Source organism: Lathyrus oleraceus, chromosome 3 (assembly GCF_024323335.1).
Source record: "Lathyrus oleraceus cultivar Zhongwan6 chromosome 3, CAAS_Psat_ZW6_1.0, whole genome shotgun sequence".
In the NCBI taxonomy this organism is placed as follows: domain Eukaryota; kingdom Viridiplantae; phylum Streptophyta; class Magnoliopsida; order Fabales; family Fabaceae; genus Lathyrus; species Lathyrus oleraceus.
Window position 1 is genome coordinate 455102026 of NC_066581.1, and position 20683 is coordinate 455122708.

The following is a 20683-nucleotide window of genomic DNA, read 5'->3' on the forward strand; positions in this document are numbered from 1 at the left end:
GTGTGTGGATTTCTGGACAAATTCATGTGGATATTGTGATTGTACGTGATTAGACGGTTCCAATGATGTATGATTTGTTCGTTTTAGAGAAAAAGTGTTCATGAGGATTTTCTGGAAATTTGTTTGATGAACACGATGAAGAACAGCTCCAGAATGCTGTTTGATCTTCATGTCTGGCCTTCAATTTGAATTTCTTGTTTACCGCGCGTTTCAACCAATAGTGTGGTGCCACCGTTTTAATGGAACGGGCGCGTTTCGCCCTGGCTTAAGTTAATTACACAATTGCCATTCGTTTCATTTAAATGTTGAATGTTTCTTTCATTTTGATCATGTAACTTCAAAAATCCATATCTAATTCATTTTTAATCCAAATTTGATGAGACTTTTTTCACCATTCGACTTGTGATGTGTAGTTTTTATGGTGATTTTTAATATTTTTGTGCACGTGTGGAAAAATAAAATGCCTAGGGATTGTTTGAATGTGTCATTTGTGTACATGTTTTGCCATATTGATCATGAAATCTTGATGCCTTATCCAAAATGCTTGAAATTTTACATGCATATTCTTGACTCTTTCCTGGTGATTTTGATGTATAGTTTGTTAATTTTGAGTTTCTGGATTGAAATATATGATGTGATCAAGTTGAGTGTGACAATGTGTGTCACACTATGTTATGCCATGTTCATGAATTTTGTTTCCATGCCTATGCAATGTATTTTGACCTGAATTTTTGCATGATTGAGCATCTGTTTGTCTAGTTTCACCATGATTTTTTGTAGGATTTGTTGATACATTTCCTATTTGATTGGTATTTTTGTTTGCTGTTTAGTCATTTTTAGGTTTTTCTTGAGTGATCAACTTATATGACTTGTAAAATTCTCATTCCTTATCATATGATGATGAAACTTGGTGGAGTGGTTCTTAACATGTTTAACTTCATTTTAGCTTTGGTGTGGTTCATTTATCTTATGCCATTTATGTTTTACACTTGCCTAAAGTTGATACATGATTTGTGGCATTGTTTGAGCTTGTATAAGCATGACTTGACTTAGTGAATTTAATTTCCCTACTTCCACTTGTCCAAATAGCATGAAAATTGATATGCTACTCATTGAATGTGTTCTATTTAAGCTGGAATGTTTGTGGAATTTATTGAGCTGTTTTGATATTGATTTGATTGTGATCATTCTGTTTGCTCTAATGTGTTTCCAAAGTGCATAGTTTGGCATGTTTTGTATATGAAATGAATTTGGTACATAGTTTTGGTGTGAGACCAATTGGATTCTCTTTTTGCTTGATAAATCTTGGTTTTGATTAATTTTCACTTGCTGTTTTGAATTTTTCATCTCCTTTGGACCCTAGGCTTGTCCTAGTGGTCTTGTTTCTCATGTTTGAATGTGATTTTCAGGTTGAAGAAGCAAATGTTTTAAGGAGATTAATGCAAGTTGATTGAGTTTGGTTTATATGCTTGTTATGAACTAACTTGGTTTATTTTGTAGGATGCTTGGCTCACTTGAGTTGCTTGTGCTTTGCACAGATGATTGATTGCATTGTCTGTTGGCTCTTATGCTGTTTGTTTTGACTTTGTGATTGGTATACTGATTGTATTTGATTGATTTCAGGTACATTAGTTGCTAATAGTTCTTTGAGAACTTGATGTGCTGCTGCTTGGTTGTATAAACCAATTGAGGTAGACTCTCTTGTCTCCATGTAGTCTGGAAGACCTGGCCTGTTACTTGGCCAGGCACCTGTCTGAAGTCCTCCTTAAGAGGCAATGATTGTGATTGTTTATTTTTGTCCCCAAGCAGGAAAAGACCTTGATTAAGGCAATTGGCAGACACAAGAGATGTGTAGTTCACCTCCTGCTATTCTTGTTGAGTCGTCCCTCTGCACACACCACTGTGTTGATGCATTGGGATATTAACCCAAGATCTTGTACAGTTGTACAGTTGAGTCAGAGTCATGAGTGTAGAAGGGTTCCCACTTTCTGAACCCACACTCTTTTGTCTGAAGCTCTCCCTGGCCAGGGATAAGAGCTATGAGGCACACCCCTCACTCACCTTTCATCTGGCTTCACCCTGACTATCAGTGTCAGGGTTAAGAGCTAACGCCACCCTGACACAGTTGTGTTGCTTTTGCAACTTAACCCTTGATTGAGCCTACATCTGTCTGTATATAGTGTGTGCTAACTGTGAATGTTTGATTTGTTTTGTTTATGCTTGCATGCTTTGCTTTTTCCTGGTTAGGATTAGCTTGCTGTTGTGCAAGTAGATAGAAACCATAACATAGGGCAATGATGCATGATAACATCTAGGCTCGAGTCCAGCTCCCTAGTAGTGTGTCTCCCTTTGTATTTGGTTAGAATTTCTTTCCCGTTCAGGGGAACTACGTCGCCCTGATCCTCATACCAGATGAGGTACGTAGGCAGGAGACCGCGCGAGGTCTCTCCGGGCACTTTTTTTCTTTTTTGTGTGTGTTTGCTTGACAGTTGCTAGGCTCGAGTGCCTGACTCCTTAGTGACTTGTTGTTTGTTTCTTCTTGTGTGTCGGGATATGGATGTAAGACCAGCGATTGGCTGTCCGTATCCTGATTGTGTTTGTTTGGTTCGGAAGCCGATGTAAGTCCAGCGGTTGGCATTCGGGTTCCAGGATTGCCTGTGTTTGTGTGTGTCCTGTTTGGCGTGCGTGAGCCGAACTACGGCAGCTCTGATTCTCGTTCCAGACGAGATACGTAGGCATAGGATGCGATATCCTAGCGAGCCCTCTCCCCTCTTTCCCCATCTGTGTTGTCTTCAGTGTGTGTGTGTGATGTTTGTTTTAGCAACCTTTTTCTATCGTTTGAGCGTGGATCCCGTCGAGTACGACGGACGTGAGGGGTGCTAATACCTTCCCCTTGCGTAACCGACTCCCGATCCCATTCTCTTTGGTCGCGAGACCATTGCTTTTCCCAGGTTTACTTCGAGCGTTTCCTTTCCCTCTTTGGGATAAATAACGCACGGTGGCGGCTCTGTGTTATTTTTGTTTCAGCTCGCCGGTTGTTTTTCCCGGATGCGACACATGGACCTCTTGGAGACTGATTTGTTAGATGATAACGCAAGAGGTCAAGGTATACTACTTTCACGCCTTAAGTCATACTATAATAGTTTATACTTAGATGAGCATTCTACCGAAGATGCTCAAATAATAAAAACTAGGTGTTACATTATGCTGTTAATTGGTTCGTTTTTATTTCCCGAAGGTAGTGGTTCTAACATGCATATTATATATTTACCTTTACTTAGACATGTAGATAGAATACGAAGTTACAGTTGGGGATCTGCTTGTCTAGCCTATCTTTATAGCTCCTTGTGCAAAAACTCACACAAAGACACATCTACATTTTTTGGATGTGTTGTTTTGCTACAAGCATGGGGTTGGTCAAGACTATCGTCCCTAGCACCCGTCAATAACAACCCTTTCACATTCCCTTATGCATAAAAATAAGTTGTTTAAATTGCTATACCTTTACTTACTTCTTTAAAGATTATTATCTCTAACTAATATTCTTACCTTTTTGGTGTAGATGATCTGCACGTGGTATGAGTTATAACAGATGTCCTAGACATTGTATTACTCAGTATCGCAATCTGTTGGATCACCTTCGACCGACAAACGTAAGGATAATAACTTAATTTATTTCGTTATAATTTGTTAACTTCTTCTACCTAGATTATAATCCTATCTTCTTTCATATTTCAGTTTATTTGGCGTCCATACCTTAATTTGGATCATGACCATGAGGTCAACGCTGAAGACACGGCCGTATGTACTGCATGCACACCGATAATACGGTTCACAACTGTGGAGATGCACAACAGTGATCGTGTGAAGTTGTAGTTCGGTATGCCCCAAAACATCCCAGATCCCCCAGCAAGCCTAGGAGAGTGGCATATGTGCAAAGTTAACGACCAATAGAACTTCAATCCATGGCAAAGCTTCGCAAGATTGGAGTGTCGCAAATGGAAGCACCGCCATGACCATGTCTTAACTGACGCAATCATGCCATATGAAGAAAAACCAAGTCGTACTTATATGGCTTGGTACATATCGGTTGGTTTTCAGTTCATCGCCGAAGATATGTACCTCTACGACCCACGCCAGATGACTTACACACCTGACACCTCAACATCAAACCCCCAACAACAGTGTCAGACCGGATACAACAACCCCTCGTCTGTCAAACATTTCATTCAACCAACACACAAACATACAACCAAAACATGTCATACACCCAACCCCAATACCAAGAGCATACCTCATACCACCACCAACAAATTGACCATCAACCTGAGACCCAACATCTCTTCACACCCACCCAATCACCCTGCCAAAGCCGTCTTAACCAGAACACCCAACGATCATTCAACACCAACCACCCCTCCTCCTACCATAGCCAAGAAGCCCAAACCTCACAAAACCAAAACGTCTAACAACCCTATCTCTACCAAACACCCCAACAACCTTTCCAACCTTTCCTCGACGCATTATTCACACCCATGTCTCCCTTCAACCATTCCGGTCACCCACCAATGAGTCAACCACAACCCAACTACTCTGGCATGAGTCATGAACTCAGCTACGGCTGTAACAACCCAATTTTAGTATTTATTTCGTATATTATTATTATATGTTATTTTATTTATTTAGAGTGTTAATTAATTAATTGGTTGTTAGGTAATATAATAATTGATTATATTAATTAATTTGGTGTGTTAATTAATTATTTAATTGATATGAGATATAATGAATAATTGAATTAATTAACTTGGTGTGCATATTGAGTTGGTTTAATTTATTTGAATTAAATAGAGATATTATAATACTAGGTCTTATTGGGCCTAATAATTAAATTAGAGGTATCATTCTTTAAGCCCAAATATAATAATATAAATAGTAAGAGGTGAGGTGAGCGAGGAGTAGGATTATTTTGATCATTTGACGGCAACAGAGAATGAAAAGAGGAAAAGTAAGGGGAATAGGGGAAGAACAGGATAGAAGCTAAGGTTTCCAGAAAATTGAAGAGGTAAGGGGGAGAATCCTTATTATTATGGGTTAGTATAATTAGGGCAATGGGTATAAATATGTTTAGGTTGAAATCCCTAATTTGCATGGTTTTGGAATTGTTAGGTCTTGATGAGTATTCTTGATTTGTGGTGATTTGATTGTGTTAAAACTGCAAATTAACGTTATATACTTAGAGTATTGTATGAGTGATAATTTTCTGAACGTTTGGCTTTTTACGGAATCGAAATCGGAGGTCCGAAAGTCCTCCAACGATGAAAAATGCAGAAAATTCTGCATTCTGTTTTATGTTAACCGGTTACCCTCCGAGCGTTAACCGGTTACTTGCTTAAAAATATGCGTAGGAAATTGATTCTGTTTTGTGTTAACCGGTTACCCACCGAGCGTTAACCGGTTACTTGCTTAAAAATCTACGCAGGAAATTGATTCTGTTTTGCGTTAACCGGTTACCCACCGAGCGTTAACCGGTTACTTGCTCAAAAACCTGCCCAGAAGTTGATTCTGTTTTGTGTTAACCGGTTACCCACCGAGCGTTAACCGGTTACTTGCTCAAAAACCTGCCCAGAAGTTGATTCTGTTTTGTGTTAACCGATTACCCGCAGAGCGTTAACCGGTTACTTGCTGTTGAAAAATGAAAATTTTAGATTTTAAAAGTTGTATTCATTTGAAATGGAATCTAGTGTGCGTATTTGATAATTAGCCTATATTTGTGAATGATATATTATTATGAATGTGTATATGTACCATTGATGGATAATTCATAGAGTTGAATTATGGTGATATGTGGAATGTTAAGATGGTAGAGATGATCTTAATTGTATATGTGTTGGTATTTGTACATTCATTCATGGCATGGTCGGCTTCATGGTGGAAGCGGTGAAACTGTGGGTTTACATGGTAATAGACGTTGATCCTTGAATGGAAATAGACGTAGCAGACGTTGATCCTTAATTGGAAATAGACGTAGTGGCTTGGATTCTAGATATTGAATCGGAAAGCGGTGGAACTGTGGGTTCACATAGACGTTGATCCTTGAATGGAAATAGGCGTACCAGACATTGATCCTTAATTGGAAATAGACGTAGGGGCTTTGATCTTGTCCTGATCGGAAGCGTGGCTTGGATTCTAGATGTTGAATCGGAAAGCGGTGAAACGTTGGGTTCACATTGCGGTACCACATGCATAGAGTCACATGTCTTGCATTGAGTCACATTAGAGTTATGTGATAATTGAATGTTTGCATTGATGTGATTGTGAGGTGTGTATGAGATATAGTAATTGAATTTGGTGATGTTTGGATACATAATTTGGCAAAATATGTGATTAGGTGATAATTGTAGTTATGTGTATAATTGGGAATATAGTATTGGATTGTAATATTATACTCCCTGAGTTTTGGGTGTGCTTGAAACATGTGAAATAAATGTTGGTTAATATTATTGACATGGTTATACAAGGTGTGATGAATTTCGTTCATTGTTGATTTAATCATTGTGCATTATTATACTTCTTCATAATGATTTGAATTCTCATCCTTCTGTTTGAATGTTGCTTTACATAGCATCGTGCAGATACTCCAGAGTAGTATTGCGGAAGTAAGTGGACGGTAACTCACTCGAGATTTAGCTGGAGAGTTTCCGTGTTTCAGTTTAGAGACTAAGTAGTGAGTCAATGCTCTGGTCATGTAACACTGGGTAGATTAGTAGTATTGAACTCATATCTTATTTGGATATGCATTATGTTATTGCTTGTTTATTTTATCTTGAGGTGATTATTGAGAGATGATCATGGTATGGGACATGGATTATTTTATGAAATACATGAGTATTCATTATTTTCCGCTGCGAACGCATATTCTCAAATATTCATGATAATTGAAATGTGTTATTTTAAATGACCAGGTGTATTGTATATTGATGATGAATGAGGTTGGTTTTTGAAAGCTTTTAGTTTTTGAAAACGTCGATGTGACGCCCTTTTGTTTATATGCGTGCTTATTTACTCTGATTATATTTTAAGTATTTTGGGGTAGAAAAAGGGGTGTTACATTAGTGGTATCAGAGCATGGTCGACCAGTTGGTCAATAGTCGTTAATGTTTTCCAATCCTGTTGTATTTGATTTGTGTATCTGACACGATCGATATTGTTTGTCTGGTGGTTCGGGCTGTTCAAGACGATGGTTGCAGGCAGGAATGATGATGCCATTACTGAGGCGCTGAGGATGTTGGCTGAATCCATTGGTCAGATCCCTCAAGCGAATGCTGGTAACCGAAATGGAGATGATGATGAGTTCCGTGCTTTGGGGAGATTCCAGCGGAACAATCCTCCTGTCTTTGAGGGTGAGCATGAACCTGATAAAGCTCAAGCTTGGCTGAAGGCAATTGAAAAGATCTTCAGAGTCATGAACTGTACTGATGCTCAGAAGGTGCAGTTTGGTACTCATATGCTTGAGAAGGAGGCTGAAGATTGGTGGAATAACACTCTTCAGAGGTTTGAAGAAGACAACATTGAGGTTACTTGGGCTCTTTTTCGTGATGTCTTCTTGGAGAACTATTTTCCAGAAGATTGTCGTGGGAAGAAAGAGGTGGAGTTCCTTGAATTGAAGCAAGGAAATGGTACTATTGCGGAATATGCTGCTAGATTTCAGGAGCTTATCAAGTATTGTCCTCATTACAATACTGCTAATGCTGAGAGATCTAAATGCTTGAAGTTTGTAAATGGCTTAAGACATGATATCAAGAAGGCCATTGGTTACCAACAGATTAATCGTTTTGCAGAGTTGGTTAACAAGAGTCGGATTTACGATGAGGACAGTAGGGAAAGTGCTTCTTTCTACAAGAGTTTGAAGGGGAAAAACCAGGATCGTGGGAAACCGTATGATGACAAGAGGAGACAATCTGGTTTTGGCAAGAAGCCAAGTGGGGGAGGATCTTCTACTCCACTTAAGTGTTTCAAATGTGGCGTTGAAGGTCACCGTGTTGTTGATTGTAGTAAGGATTCTGTGACGTGTTTCAAGTGTGGCAAGAGTGGTCACAGAGCAAACCAGTGTGGAGTTGGTTCGAGTGTGACTTGTTACAATTGCGGTGAGAAAGGTCACATTAGTACCAAATGTGATAAGCCAAAGAAGGAGCAAGCGAAGGGAAAGGTGTTTGCATTGTCTGGTGCGGAGGCCACTACCGATGATAGGGTAATCCAAGGTACGTGCTTTATTAATGGTACACCTTTGACTACCATTATTGATACCGGTGCAACACATTCTTTCATTTCTTTGGATTGTGCTAAGCGATTGAATCTTATATTATCTGATATGCGTAGAAGTATGGTTATTGATACACCTGCTATGGGTTCTGTTTCTACTTCCTATGTGTGTCTGAATTGTCCGTTGAGTATCTTTGGTAGGGATTTTGGAATTGATTTAGTTTGTCTTCCTTTAGAGCAACTTGATGTGATTTTGGGTATGAATTGGTTAGAATTTAATCGGGTGTATATCAACTATTTCGAGAAGACAGTTATTTTCCCTAAGGTTGGTGCTAAGGAAGATTGGTTTGTGTCTGCTAAGCAAGTTGATGAATCGGTGCAAGGTGGTGCCGAGTTGTTTATGTTTTGGCAACTTTGGATATTCGTGAGAAGAGGACGATTGAAGAATTGCCAATAGTTTGTGAGTTTGCGGAGTTATTTCCGGAAGATATAAGTGATTTACCGTCGGAACGTGAGGTTGAGTTTTCGATTGATTTAGTTCCTGGAACTAGTCCTGTATCGATGACTCCCTATCGAATGTCTGCTTCTGAGTTGAAAGAGTTGAAGAGTCAACTTGAAGACTTGCTCGAGAAGAGGTTTATTCGTCCTAGTGTGTTGCCGTGGGGTGCACCTGTTCTGTTGGTCAAGAAGGAAGAGGTTCTATGAGATTATGTGTTGATTATAGACAACTGAATAAAGTGACGATTAAGAACAAGTATCCACTTCCGAGGATTGATGATCTGATGGATCAGCTGGTTGGAGCTTGTGTGTTTAGCAAAATTGATTTGAGGTCTGGGTATCATCAGATTCGTGTAAAGGCTGAGGATATTCAAAAGACTGCTTTTCGGACAAGGTATGGTCACTACGAGTACTCCGTGATGCCTTTTGGTGTGACTAATTCACCTGGTGTATTTATGGAGTATATGAATAGAATTTTTCATGATTATCTGGATAAGTTTGTTGTTGTGTTCATCAACGATAAATTGATTTATTCTAAGAGCGAAGAGGATCATGCCGAGCATTTGAAGGTTGTGTTATCGGTGTTGAAAGAGAAGAAGTTGTTTGCTAAACTCTCTAAATGTGAGTTTTGGTTGAGTGAAGTAAGTTTTCTTGGACATGTGATTTCGAGTGGTGGTACTTCTGTGGATCCTACGAAGATTGAAGTTGTATCTTAATGGGAAGCTCCTAAGCCTGTTATTAAGATTCGAAGTTTCCTTGGTTTGGCTGGTTATTATAGGAAGTTCATTGAAGGATTTTCTAAGTTGTCATTACCATTGACGCAGTTGACTAGGAAAGGTCAAGCTTTCATTTGGACTTCGCAGTGTGAAGCAAATTTTCAAGAGCTTAAGAGAAGATTGACTACGGCTCCTATTTTTATTTTACCGGATCCGTTAGAACCTTTCGTTGTGTATTGTGATGCTTCTTTGTTGGGTTTGGGAGGTATTTTGATGCAAAAAGGGCAAGTGGTAGCTTATGCTTCAAGGCAACTTAAAGTTCATGAGAGGAATTATCCGACGCATGATTTAGAGTTGGCCGCCGTTATGTTTATGTTGAAGCTTTGGAGACATTATTTGTTTGGCTCGCGATTTGAGGTGTTTAGTGATCACAAGAGTTTGAAGTACTTGTTCGATCAGAAGGAATTTCATATGAGGCAAAGGTGATGGTTGGAATTCTTAAAATATTATGATTTTAGTTTGAATTATCATCCTGGAAAGGTGAATGTTGTAGCCGATGCATTGAGTAGGAAGGCATTGCACATGTCTATGTTGATGATTCTAGAATTTGAATTGTTGGAGCAATTTAGAGATTTGAGTTTGGTTTGTGAAGCGACGTATTCGTGTGTTAAACTTGGTACGTTGAAGCTTACGTGTGGCATTCTTGACGAGATTAGAGAAGGTCAGAAGTCAAATTTGAAATTAGTCAATGTTATGACATTGATTAATCAAGGCAAAGGTGGTGACTTTCGGATTGATGAGAATGGTATCATGAGGTGTCGTGATCGAGTTTGTTACGGATTTGAGAAAGAGGATTCTCGAGGAAGGGCATAGAAGTGGTCTGAGTATTCATCCTGGTGCTACTAAAATGTATCAAGACTTGAGAAAGATGTTTTGGTGGCAAGGTATGAAGAAGGATGTAGCGGAATTTGTGTATTCATGTTTGACTTGTCAAAAGTCAAAGATTGAACATCAAAAGTCGACTGGTTTGATGCAACCGTTATCTATTCTCGAGTGGAAGTGGTATAGTATCTCTATGGATTTTGTTTCGGGTTTGTCGAGAACATCGAGTAATTGTGAGGCGATTTGGGTCGTTGTGGACAGGTTGACAAAATATGCTCATTTTATTCCGATGAGGATGGATTATTCGATGGAGAGACTTGCTAAGTTGTACATCGAAAGGATTGTGTGTTTGCATGGTATTCCGTCGAGCATTGTTTCGGATAGAGATCCGAGGTTCACTTCGAGATTTTGGGAAGGTTTGCAAAGTGCTTTGGGTACGAAGTTGTGTTTGAGTTCGGCATATCATCCGTAAACTGATGGTCAAACAGAGAGAACTATTCAGTTACTTGAAGATCTTTTGAGGTCTTGTGTTTTGGAACAAGGAGGAAATTGGGATAGTTTCTTGCCTTTGATCGAGTTTACGTATAACAACAGTTTCCATTAGAGTATTGGAATGGCACTTTTTGAGGCTCTTTATGGTAGAAGGTGTATAACTCCTTTGTGTTGGTACGAATCGGGAGAGAGTATTGTGGTTGGACCCGAGTTAATTCAAGAGACTACGGATAAGATTAAGATGATTCGAGAGAAGATGAAGGCTTCTCAGAGTCGTCAAAAGAGTTATCATGATAAGAGGAGGAAAGCTCTTGAGTTTGAGAAAGATGAGCATGTGTTTCTTCGAGTTACGCCAATAACGGGTGTTGGTAGAGCTTTGAAGTCGCGTAAGTTGACGCCGCGTTTCATTGGTCCTTATCAGATTTCCGAGAGGGTAGGCGAAGTGGCATATCAGATTGCATTACCACCGTCACTTTCTAATCTTCATGATGTGTTCCATGTGTCTCAATTAAGGAGGTACATTGCGGATCCATCACATGTTGTTCCAGTAGATGATGTTCAAGTGCGGGATAATTTGACGGTTGATACATCACCTATGCGAATTGAAGATCGAGAAGTGAAGAAGCTTCGTGGTAAGGAGATTGTTTTGGTGAAAGTGACATGGGGTGGAGCCGCTAATGGCAATATTACTTGGGAACTCGAGGATAAGATGAAGGAATCGTATCCGGAGTTGTTCGTTTGAGGTAAATTTTCGAGGCCGAAAATCTTTAAGTGGGGGAGAGTTATAACAACCCAATTTTAGTATTTATTTCGTATATTATTATTATTATTATATGTTATTTTATTTATTTAGAGTGTTAATTAATTAATTGGTTGTTAGGTAGTATAATAATTGATTATATTAATTAATTTGGTGTGTTAATTAATTATTTAATTGATATGAGATATAATAAATAATTGAATTAATTAACTTGGTGTGCATATTGAGTTGGTTTAATTTATTTGAATTAAATAGAGATATTATAATACTAGGTCTTATTGGGCCTAATAATTAAATTAGAGGTATCATTCTTTAAGCCCAAATATAATAATATAAATAGTAAGAGGTGAGGAGAGTGAGGAGTAGGATTATTTTGATCATTTGACGGCAACAGGGAAAGAAAAGAGGAAAAGTAAGGGGAATAGGGGAAGAACAGGAGAGAAGCTAAGGTTTCCAGAAAATTGACGAGGTAAGGGGGAGAATCCTTATTATTATGGGTTAGTATAATTAGGGCAATGGGTAGAAATATGTTTAGGTTGAAATCCCTAATTTGCATGGTTTTGGAATTGTTAGGTCTTGATGAGTATTCTTGATTTGTGGTGATTTGATTGTGTTAAAACTGCAAATTAACGTTATATACTTAGAGTATTGTATGAGTGATAATTTTCTGAACGTTTGCTTTTTACGGAATCGAAATCGGAGGTCCGAAAGTCCTCCAACGATGAAAAACGCAGAAAATTCTGCATTCTGTTTTATGTTAACCGGTTACCCTCCGAGCGTTAACTGGTTACTTGCTTAAAAATCTGCGTAGGAAATTGATTCTGTTTTGTGTTAACCGGTTACCCACCGAGCGTTAACCGGTTACTTGCTTAAAAATCTACGCAGGAAATTGATTCTGTTTTGCGTTAACCGGTTACCCACCGAGCGTTAACCGGTTACTTGCTCAAAAACCTGCCCAGAAGTTGATTCTGTTTTGTGTTAACCGGTTACCCACCGAGCGTTAACCGGTTACTTGCTCAAAAACCTGCCCAGAAGTTGATTCTGTTTTGTGTTAACCGATTACCCGCAGAGCGTTAACCGGTTACTTGCTGTTGAAAAATGAAAAATTTAGATTTTAAAAGTTGTATTCATTTGAAATGGAATCTAGTGTGCGTATTTGATAATTAGCCTATATTTGTGAATGATATATTGTTATGAATGTGTATATGTACCATTGATGGATAATTCATAGAGTTGAATTATGGTGATATGTGGAATGTTAAGATGGTAGAGATGATCTTAATTGCATATGTGTTGGTATTTGTACATTCATTCATGGCATGGTCGACTTCATGGTGGAAGCGGTGAAACTGTGGGTTCACATGGTAGTAGACGTTGATCCTTGAATGGAAATAGGCGTAGCAGACGTTGATCCTTAATTGGAAATAGACGTAGTGGCTTGGATTCTAGATATTGAATCGGAAAGCGGTGGAACTGTGGGTTCACATAGACGTTGATCCTTGAATGGAAATAGGCGTACCAGACGTTGATCCTTAATTGGAAATAGATGTAGGGGCTTTGATCTTGTCCGGATCGGAAGCGTGGCTTGGATTCTAGATATTGAATCCGAAAGCGGTGAAACATTGGGTTCACATTACGGTACCACATGCATAGAGTCACATGTCTTGCATTGAGTCACATTAGAGTTATGTGATAATTGAATGTTTGCATTGATGTGATTGTGAGGTGTGTATGAGATATAGTAATTGAATTTGGTGATGTTTGGATACATAATTTGGCAAAATATGTGATTAGGTGATAATTGTAGTTATGTGTATAATTGGGAATATAGTATTGGATTGTAATATTATACTCCCTGAGTTTTGGGTGTGCTTGAAACATGTGAAATAAATGTTGGTTAATATTATTGACATGGTTATACAAGGTGTGATGAATTCCGTTCATTATTGATTTAATCATTGTGCTTTATTATACTTCTTCATAATGATTTGAATTCTCACCCTTCTGTTTGAATGTTGTTTTACATGGCATCGTGCAAATACTCCAGAGTAGTATTGCGCAAGTAAGTGGACGGTAACTCACTCGAGATTTAGCTGGAGAGTTTCCGTGTTTCAGTTTAGAGACTAAGTAGTGAGTCAATGCTCTGGTCATGTAACACTGGGTAGATTAGTAGTATTGAACTCATATCTTATTTGGATATGCATTATGTTATTGCTTGTTTTATTTTATCTTGAGGTGATTATTGAGAGATGATCATGGTATGGGACATGGATTATTTTATGAAATACATGAGTATTCATTATTTTCTGCTGCGAACGCATATTCTCGAATATTCATGATAATTGAAATGTGTTATTTTAAATGACCAGGTGTATTGTATATTGATGATGAATGAGGTTGGTTTTTGAAAGCTTTTAGTTTTTGAAAACGTCGATGTGACGCCCTTTTGTTTATATGCGTGCTTATTTACTCTGATTATATGTTAAGTATTTTGGGGTAGAAAAAGGGGTGTTACAACGGTGGTACACCCTCGATGCATACTGAAGACTATGCTGACTTGTCTGACTACCTCAACAGACCATCTCCTGTAGTTGGTAGTGACACTCCTGGCCCCTCAGATGCTCAAACACCAGTGGTGAATCATCAACATGGGTTAGGGTAGCTAGGGGATGTGGGACCGGAGGTCGGTTAGGTGATCCCGGTCATCACCATTAGGCTTTTTTGTGTAAACGGAATATTTTATTAATATCAATTGGTCATATTTCAAATTTATGTATCACGTAGACCATTTACCAAAAAAAATCATTTTACACTGAGGTGCCAATCCAATTGGCGCCTCCTCTCAAGTAATACACATGGGCGCCAATTGGATTGGCTAGGGCATGTGCCCTAGCCAATCCAGTTGGCGCCTCCTTTCAATTTTTAAGAGGAGTCGCCAATTCAATTGGCGACTCCTCCTAAAAGTGGGATAGTTTGGGATTTTTTTTTAAATCGGGGGTATTTTGGGAATTTCAATGAAAAAGTGGATTATTTTTGTAAAAAAAATCCATTAAATGTCCATGTGTTCATCTTCTAAAATGATAAGAAAAATAGAATGCAGTAAATGTTAATAAATATAAGGGAAATAGTCTCACATGGATGTTTTATTCACATTCAAAACTTTTATCATTTTCACGAGTTAATGCTTCTATAGAATTGCAACAATTATTTTTGGATGGTTCAGCTGAAGGAAAATATTTTATGCAACATATTCGAAGTGATAACCATGTTGTCTCATTCACTTCAATTGGTGTTCACGTTGATGAGAATATTCATGCATTTGGTCGTGGTATATACACATTTTGTGCTCAAGGTGCTTTTTACCATAACATATGAGGTTTCTATCCAAATGAGGATGTCATGCTGCATTTCTAACAATTATACATCTACGACACCGATAATGAGTTACATAATAAAATGCAGGAAAATCCACAGTTACACCAAAATGTAGTTCACAAATTACAGAAAATACTCCATCAGTTTAATCCTTTTGTAATATAGCCATCATATTTAAGGAGCGTCCAAGTAATCACCATTAATACAATCTTCCAACTGTATAACAAGTTGCGGAAATAATTATTGGATGTGATGCAGATTCTATGGAATATGGAAGGGATATTAATGTCATTCGTCATGATGGAAGTCTCAAGAAAGTTCAAGAGACAGAGATATTATGATCCTTTGCAATACCCTATATTTTTTCCATTTGGGACGCATGGTTGAAACATTATGGTGATAGGAGCGACAACCATAAATATCAGACAACGAGAAGGTGCAAATGAAAGAAATGATGAGGCGAGTTAGGAGCGACAACCATTCTAACCATCTCCTCCCCTGAACACGCCTTTAGGATAATGTTATCCTTGTTACTATAACTAGATAGGCGGATATGTTGATGAAAGAAGTCCAACCTCTCCTCACAAGTATAAATGGTCTCAAAATCATTGATGCTCATGTATTTGAGATTGTTTGTCGTCATTAGTTGCTTGGAGTTTCCTGGTAAAGAAAGGGGAGTAAATAGAGTTAGCATCCTTTACAAAACTACTAGTGCTCTTGTAACTCCCAAACACCCATATGTCTAAGAGCCTATATCCTAACTAGTCATCCGTTTGTTCAACATTCCTCTTTCAATGAAGATACATTTTGACCACTCTCTATTGTTATAGGGCTCTATCACCTTGCCTATCTTGTCTAAGTCCCTAATGATTTCTACTAAAACAAGAAATGAGAGAATAAAGATGAAAACCTATACTTGTAAGTAAAGGAATGAGAATTGAACCTGGTGAAGTTATAAGCGAGTTTGCATTGAGCTTGATGAATGTCCAAATGAGAATTTGGAGGAAATAGTATCTAAATAGGTGAAAGAGCGGGGGGTTAAACCCCTTTTTACAGGGATTTGAAAGTTAGGCTCAATAGGTAATGAGTAACCACTATCTAGGTATACCTAAGACAAACACATCATTAGTTGCATTTAATGTTGCACGTGTGTTTATCTATGACGCTTGAGGGACTAACCCAAGCTCTGCTTAAGGGAGTCACCCCAAGCTCTATTTGAGAGACTCGCCTCAAACTGTATTTAAGGTACTCACCTTTGGGATGAATAGAATAACTCTTTGGGGGGTTGGCCCAAATGTGAATATTAGAAGAAATAGAACTAAATCACTTTATCCTTTATAAGACCCCATGCTGGAGAGATTGTGTACCCTTATAATTATGTCAGGCCTTAAGAAGGAACAACCCATGTAAGGAAGGAAAAATAAATTGGCAAAGGGCCAATTGCCTTACAAGCCAATCTCGAAGAAAAAAAAATTAACTACTACATTTGTGAACTAGGATGGACGAAGTCTATGATATGATAATCATCATAACGAACTAGAAGAAAAGGTCAAAAAGGATAATCATCGTCTCCATGATCCAAGGAAGAACAACTCCCTTACTCTCCATGTTTCTAAGGGAGGAACAAAGGTAACTACCTTAGCCTTAAGACCGAGGAAGGGAGAATCACCTTCACCTAGAAAATACATATACAGAGCTTTTCATCACTCTACATGTGCTAGCTCTAAACATCATCAATAATCTTAAACATTACTAACAACCCTCAAATACATTGCTATCCTCATTGTACATTTTTAGCAAGTACAAATATTTTATCAAAAGAAAATAATTTTGAAAAACATTTTATGTGTATGTATTCAATGCCTTAGTACCTTAAAACTTATTTTTTTTTCCTTTACAATTTACTGATCAATCTAAAGCGGTAAGCACATGATCATGAGAGATTTCACAACTTCAAGTTCCTTTGCTTGATTTCGATGATAGAACTTCAACTGGAAATTGACATGTTTGACTGATGAGGCTTGAGATATCTTCTTCTTGATAGATGTCATCATGAAAAACCATTGGAGAGTTGTAATCAACTTCCATTTGACAATTTTCACCAAGAAACTATTTAATAAACACCACACTTCATTTGACTTATGGAGTTTTAATAATTTAAATCACGTTACAATTGTCATAATTGGAACCGTTTAATAGTTTTCATCATCAAAACTAATTGAAGGTTATACGTGCAGAACACATAGATTCACGAGAGTGTGATATTTTAGTCTTCTGGATAACTTACAAATTGGCCGCTATCATATGTGCTGCTATTAAAGAAGTTTTTACATCACACTTAAGACTTCTTACACATTATATGTGCCGCTATTAAAGAAGTTTTTCTACTACGAGATTAGGATTAGATATATGAGACTGAGAAGTATATCTAACCTAATCTAGTAGTAACTATGGCTAAACCCCTTTTTACAGGGATTTGAAAGCTAGGCTCAATAGGTTATGAGATATGATTGGCCTATACACGAGAGGATTTATAAGGCGAGAGATCGTCTAAGCACGAGAGGTCTTATAAGGCGAACAATGATTATGAACTAATTGGCCTACACACGAGAGGATTCACAAGGCAAGAGTTTTGTCTAAGCACAAGAGGTCTTATAAGGCAAACAAAGGTTAAGAGATGATTAGCCTACACACAAGAGGACTTATAAGGCAAGAGATTCGTCTAAGCACGAGAGTTCTTATAAGACGAATAAAGGTTAAGAGATGATTGACCCACACACGAGAGGATTTATAAGGCAAGAGATTCGTCTAAGCACGAGAGATCTTATAAGACGAATAAAGATTAGGGGGTCTGCCAAAGCACAAGAGGACTGATAAGGCAAACAAAGATCAAGGAGTGGGCTAAAGCACAAGAGGACTGACGAGGCTCACAATGAATAGGGGTTTGCCAAAGTACAAAAGGACCGACGAGGCAAATAATGATTGAGTTGATTGATTATGATTCAAAGACTTGGTTACAAGGGAATTGATCCAAAGGATATCTGAATGTCAAAGGGAGTATGATTAATGATCCACTGAGGAAAGAAATGATTGATGTGCAATGATGCTTCAATAATGGGGTGTTGAAAGATTGATAAATAAGGTAGCTCGCGAAGAATTTGAATTCTCCTGCTTACGTATCCTTATAGTCCAATAAGGAAATTAGAGCTTTCGTAGTTCAGCCTACTGGGGCTGAAAGCAAGATGATTGATGAGGCAAAAGAATATGATTGAATGATTAAATGGAATGATTATAATGAAGGATGGATTATAAGAGACTTGACATTCGATTGATAAGAATCACACTAAAGTCTATGAATAAGGGTGAATGCTCTGAATCGCTAGGGCCTACGCCCCGTACGCAGAGTCACTCTAGACAAGGATAGGAGAAACTCTGTCTCATCATTCCTTACTACTTAAGGCTCATAGCGCATGATACTTCTCTTAACTGACAAGTTGTTGGCGAGGAATCTGAAGGAGAATTGCCATCCAAGGCGCAGCGGAATTTAAAAATTTCTCCATTTAGTGATCCTTACGAATGGGCATGATCAGTGATAGAATCGTTATCTCTTATGGCGATTCAAACCTTTGGTGCAAATCCCTTGTAACGATCAAAACCTTGGATACAAATCCACGGAGCGATCACGAACGTTGAACGATGACAACGTCTCTACTCAGTCCACACGAACGGGTTCCTTCAATCTCAGTACTAGCTGGTACGAATGAAGGCTTTGAGTGAGAGAGAGAGGGAAACGAAATTCCAAGTCTTCACTTAAGTTGAGTCTGAGTGACAATGCTTCTACCCAAGGGTTCTATTTATAGAACCACTTGTGTGGGCTTCAAGCTAAAAAGCCCACTTAAGTGTATTTTGGCCCATATCTCATAATATGCCAAAATCACTTAAGTATTTGGTACCTTACCATATTTCGTATTCCACTTAAGTGCACCGTATCTTATGGTGTTCCTTAGTTACTCTATTTCTCATCAATCCATCCTTTGTGTGTGACCCTATAGGTTTTCGCGACGTTGACAATTATATTAAATCACTCATTTAACATAATAAACAGTGAGCGGTATCTAGCAACACATCACTGCTACCCAAGTCACGAAAATGTCATGTGATCTGACAAAACCTCCTGTGATAATAATTATGTGTATAATTACCCCTTTGCCCTTATGTCTATATTGAACACAAGGTATAGACCGTGTCATCCTTGTCCAGTTCAATATTGGGCCCATAGACATTTATCCTGTTACGCAGGATGAGCAAATTCCATCTAGGTCACTCATGTCCCTCAGCATGCTTCGTGGAGTACCCATCAACTGTCTTTATGGTTATCCAGTTACGGACAACGTTGGATCAACAATAAAGCACTCGACTCCACATCTAGAATCCATAGTGGTTTCAGGTCGAAGAGTGGTATACATCATTATCACCATGAGAATAACTTATGACACTTTGCATAACTTTCTATATAGTATTCTCATAGCGGGTCAATCCGGTATAAATATTACTCTTAATATTCATACCTATGTTTAAGACTTGATAACTCTTTATCCATGATCCTTGAGATGTGATCATCAGTCTACCAACATAATAGTCTTAATGCTTTAATGTTATCCCACTTCACAATAAAGCTCGACTACGGATACTTTAAGAATAGTGTCCTTATGTTTAATGTGATCTCATGATTAAGTCATACTTGATACATTAAACAGACTAGCTATTCTAGGGACTTTATTAATCAAACATAATAAAGAAAAAGCCTTTTTATTAATTAATAAATAATTTGATACAAGTACCAAAAGCATTGGCCTCTAGGGCTTACACCAACAGAATCTTCATTGTTGATCCTTGTATTAATGTTGTCTTGTATGAAGAAGACTTGGTAGTTTATTCAATTCGTATTGCACCAAAGTCTATGAATAAGGGTGAACACTTTGAATAGCTAGGGCCTACGCCCTGTACGCAAAATCACTTTAGACAAGGATAGAAGAAACTTCGTCTCATCATTCCTTATTGCTTAAGGCTCATTTCGTACAATTTGAATTGTATTTACCAAGTGTTAACCTTTGATTTATCTTGTATAATCCACTGCTTGATGTGACTGAGGATGCCTTGACCGAGAATCTTGACTTGAGGTTTCGAGCTCCACAGCTTAGAAGAAAAAGTCTTATTAAGTGACGAATGATCTTTTGGTCACTCAATTTAGACTGTGGGATTATACAAGTTCAACTGATTTAATTGATCAAAATTGTTTTTGATCAATTTGAATCATAGGGTTTGAAACAAATTAGAAATTAAAACTAATCCTAATCTAATGGTTAAAAATTAATCAAGTTATCCTAAGGGATCATGTCATAGTTAGTCAAAATCTTGATTAAAATTCTATATCAAAATTAATCCTAGGGGATTATGCGATTATATGGTCAAAATACCAAAATCACCCCTAAAGGGTAAAATGCTCATTTCATGAAATAATCCATTTAGGAACACAAATTAAATCTTAATCAATATTTTCTAAAAAAACAAACAAGTTCTAAAATCAATTTAAACTAATTATTAAGGAATCTAATCAAAATTCTAAATAAAATTCCAATTAACCATAATCTTATCAACCTAATTAGATTTTTAAGAATCCTAATTAATTTTAATTCTAATG